This window comes from Pinus tabuliformis, chromosome 6 (assembly GCF_031772625.1).
Source record: "Pinus tabuliformis cultivar Carrire ecotype Pingquan chromosome 6, CPIR1, whole genome shotgun sequence".
Lineage (NCBI taxonomy): Eukaryota > Viridiplantae > Streptophyta > Pinopsida > Pinales > Pinaceae > Pinus > Pinus tabuliformis.
In genome coordinates, this window is record NC_142292.1 from 95,253,582 (window position 1) to 95,258,229 (window position 4,648).

General features: G+C 37.0%; 1 pseudogene; it reads right to left on the minus strand.

Moving 5' to 3' along the window:
- Nucleotides 1-3,897: 3,897 nt before the first annotated feature.
- On the minus strand, nucleotides 3,898-4,108 carry LOC149257428 (U2 spliceosomal RNA; annotated as a pseudogene).
- Between the last annotated feature and the right edge of the window lie 540 nt (nucleotides 4,109-4,648).

The window sequence follows — 4,648 nt, forward strand, 5'->3', positions numbered from 1 at the left end:
ATTGACACCAATGCCTTAAGGAGTCAATTATCCAAGTAAATGATTATCAACTGTTGCTTAACAATTGCTTGAAAATATTTTCCAAACATCTAACACGTAACGAGCATAAAAAAAATTCAAGCAATAACGATCAATTTCAATAGATGCACAATGAATTAGCAGTTAAATTTCAAAAGATACAAACTCCTTAATCAACCATGAAATTTAAATGCTAACAAGTTCAGATCCTAGATTTTAAATAATTATGCTTGAAAATCCAAACCTAGGATATTTATTACTTTACAATAGTTAATCCTCGAATATAGAAATTTAAGCCCATTTAACTATAGTAAAATGACAAATACTAATACCACAACAGTCTTTAGCACAAAAGACACCCAGGAGGAAATTTAAATTTGACAGCTTAATTATCCCTTAGGTGAATTTCTCGATATGTTTTAGCAAGACTAAATCTCACTGATTTTTTTTTTGTATTATTATGATAAAAAAAAAAAAAAATCTAAATCTAAATAAAACAAATAAAACTCAAATCTAAATCTAGATAGAACAAATAAAAATCTAACTTTTAGATTTATTTTTTATTTTTTAATTATGAATGAAATAGAAGTCAAAATCATAAAAGAAAAGGAAAATAAAAAAATAAAAAAAATCGAAACTCTAAACAAAACCTCAAATGGAAATGAAATCGAATTAATGATTTTATTTTTAAATCAAGCTAAAACACACTTAATAATTTAAATGCTACCCTAAGATGCTAAATGAAACTAAACGTAAACCTACGTACACACAAAAGTTGAAAGGGAAAATGCAAAGTGAAATCAGTGTTTGCTTTCACGATGGCAGGAATGGCAACTTGATGGTGGAGCGATGGGAAGGAGACTGCGTGGATGGGAGAAGAAGATTGTGGGTTGCAGGGATGCGAGAATGAGAAATGCTGGGATCACGCAGAGAGGAGAGTTGAGTACAGGCAGCAGTTGAGGGAAACGTGGAGCTGCGTATTAGATGGAGCAGGCAGTACGTAGGAGGACAAGGGATCTGTGGGAAGGATGCAGGGATAAGAGGCCAAGGGAACTGGACAGAGGTCGAAGAAGACTGCGTTGGAAGCTGGAGGCTTGGATGGGTTTCGTTTGCAAGCAATGAGGAGGCAGCGTGGATATTAAGGACGCTTGGAGAATGGAAAATGCAAAGGAATCGAAGCAGCAAGGGGAGGAAGGGTTTAGATTTATATGATTTGTTTTGCAGCTTTAGGAGTGGCACGCTGATCTGGAGGTGGCCAAAAACGCAGGGAAAATGAGCAGCTGGGCAGTGTATAAAGTTTGGAGCTAGGCAGTGAATGGATAGATGGAAAGGTAGAAGGGAAAACGCAGATGGCAACGGATCTGGAGATGTCAAAGCAACAAGGGTTTTACACAGTTTGCCTTCAAAAAAAAATTTGAAATTTTCCAGTAAAAATGAAACCCCAGGCAACAATAGACAGATGACCCAAAAAAAACCCTCAAAATTCTCCAGAAAACCTAATAAAAATTTTAGATCCTTTTGCTTCAGATTTGCCTGATGAAAACTCCACAAAAATTTTCCAGATCTGAAATAAATACCCTTGCAAGAACTGATTCTGAGGCCAGATCTTACCCTCCAGGGCCTAGATTTGGCTTGAAACAAGAATTCCCCTATAGATCTGCAACTTGTGATAACAAAAACAAAACACCCACAAACAAAATATACAATGATGAAATTAAAAACCCCAAAAACCCAGTTAAATAATTACAGAAATTACATGTTGAAAGCTCTAAGTAGCCAGATTTATCATTATGCCACACATATTTTTTCAAAATTTAAAATTTAAAGTGAGGTGCTTCAGAAAAAACCCTTCATGCATCATCAATGGAATTTCTGATGATAAGCCCGGGATTCAATCAAGCTGGGCTCTTCAGAAAATGCTAATCAAGAGTTGGCTGGTCCAATTGAAAACTTCCCCGAACGCTCGATGATCTTAAAATCAAGAATTTCCTGCAGAACTAAATGCAACCATTAACGTAGAGAGAGAAAACGACAATAAAATTAAGATTTAATGGAGATACCTGCCATTATATTCATAATTTAAACTACCATTCAAACCTTAGTGATCAAACAAGATACCTGTGCTTAAATCACTCTTCATAAGGCTATCATCAATGGCTGAAAGGAAATCTATGCATGAAAATAAAACATCTTACAACTTTTCCACGAAGAGTAACACCAACAGAAATTAACCCCAAAGTCTTTCTTTATTGCACATAAAAAAAATGATTACAAGAGAGCTTTCACTTAGCACACGACTCCAAGATCGAATGATCTCAACTGAAAACTGACCTCCTATTTAAAGACAAATCTTTCAACGGTGAGTTCGAGTGATCCTTGTCAAAGTGATCTCGACCATTGATGTGGATCAAAATTTATTTTAATCTCATCCGTCGAAATTTTAAATTATTGAGGAAATTTGAAATTATCAATTCAATGTATTTTAATTAATTCAAAAATTAGATTTTTTAATTAATTTCTTCAAATTTTTGACTTTGACTTAACCCTAGGGACCAAGGGCATAAAATTTAGCAAAATAATTAATTAACCTTAGTCCCTAGATTTTTTAAAATTTAATTTTTTAAAGGACCCTCGAATTTAACCTTTGGAAAATTTAAATTTACCTAGGACCTAGGACTTATGAGGGGATAAATTATTTTTCTAACCCTCAAGACATTTTACATCATGCTTTTCACATTTTTACATCTCAAGGGGGAAAACCCATTTGATATAGACCCTCATAGACTACCCAGTTCTGCGACACAAACATAATCTAGCAGATCAATCAATTTGTAAATAAAATAACCTAACCAAATAGTTAAGATTATTCCCAAATCACTTTTACATAGACTCGTTTTAACACACTAGGACTCCCCTAAGATTCTAATGATAAAATCCATTCCAGCTTTGGGGTAAGGCTGAAGGAAAACTCTGCCGATCATGGATCGATGAGACAAAAAACCTTCCGGAATGTAGATCATTACTAGAAAATTAGGTTTACCTAGGCAATTACATACATGACACAGATCTGCCGAGATTATTTACAATTTACACATGCAGACTGGGTTTACAAGATCAGGCTGATGATGATAGTTGAACGACACGAACACATTGATCAAGCGCTACCCCTTTTGCGAAGAAAGGGGGTGTATTGCTATGGGTCGTCGACATGTAGTGGTCAATAGGTCCCATGGAAAATCTCGTACTTTAGTATCACATCACCCCCAACAATCCTAGGCGACTACCTCTCTTCTCACCCAAGGTATTGACCCCGGGGAGGCATCCTGCGACTCAACTCCATTGTTCTCCACGCAACCCAAATTCATCTCTCGAAACTACAAACTGAAGGAACTACCACTACAGGTCCTGTATTTATCGACTAAGCGTGCGAGCAAGGTCTCCACTCGCCGACATTTAGAGCTGGTCCGGTTCGTCATGGTGAGGTAAAGGTGCGCATGGAGGCCGGACGGGCTCCTATGGCGGTTCAACTGCCAAGTGGCCATCGTGAAGTACACCCCCATCGGGGAATTTGTTACTTTGATTTATTTTTAAAGCTGCTTTTTAGTTTTATTTTTAACAATATTTTTTTCCAATCATATGTTAAAATCATATGTTTTTTTTTCAACTTTGGTTCACGGTCACTAAGTGGCCGCTACATCCACGAGTAATAAGCCAGGCAGATCCACTCGAAGGGATCTACTCATCGACTTATCTGGTCGGGTCTAACCCCAAAGGCGTCGAGGAGATTTGACCCCGTGACCTCCCAATTGGCAAGGTACTTAGCAACAAGAATTCGACCAATTGAGCTATCCCTTGGGGCCTTCTTTTTTATTTTCTTTTTTGGGGTGCGCCAGGCAGGTGTTGTAGTGCAGTGCACAAGTAACAATGCACAAGTGACGCTCGAGAGCCCCAATAGCAAGCTATTATGAGTGGGCCCTCCCCCTAGAAAAATACATTTAATATCATGTGGTTCTATGAACCACCTATGATATATTAAACTGATAAGAACATATACTACACTTGATCTTAGCCAAAAGGCTAAGAAAGGTATAAAAAAAAAATTAAATGTTATGATCTCTAGATATAAAATTCATAAAATTTTCATTAAAATTGTTTTTTTTTCAACTTTTTTTGGTGCAATTTTTTCCATAAAATCCTTTATTTGACATGTCATTTTTAACAAAGGTCGCTATTACTGCTCAAACTAGCAAGGGTCCTAGGAGGGGATACTATAGAGCAACTACTAGGTCAAGGGCAACAATGGAGCGATAGCCCACTGTCACCTCATCTAAGGCTCCCTGCTCTTTACGGACTTTCACCAATGGGAGGAGACCCAATATAAGAGGAACCACAATAATGGATATGTCAATGAAGGGATGAAGGGTGATTCCCAAGACCTATTCACAAGAAAAAGACTCGATTATATGGCTTTATTGCTTGGAAAGCAATGTGATAGGCTCTCTAGGAAGGACTAAGAGGATTCTCAAGGCTAGGGTTTGGGGATGCATCTTTTAAAGATGATTCCTAGGCCTAGAAATGCTTATGGAGAATTGGTCTTTATGTGATCTTTGTGAAATTGGAGTTATTAGGT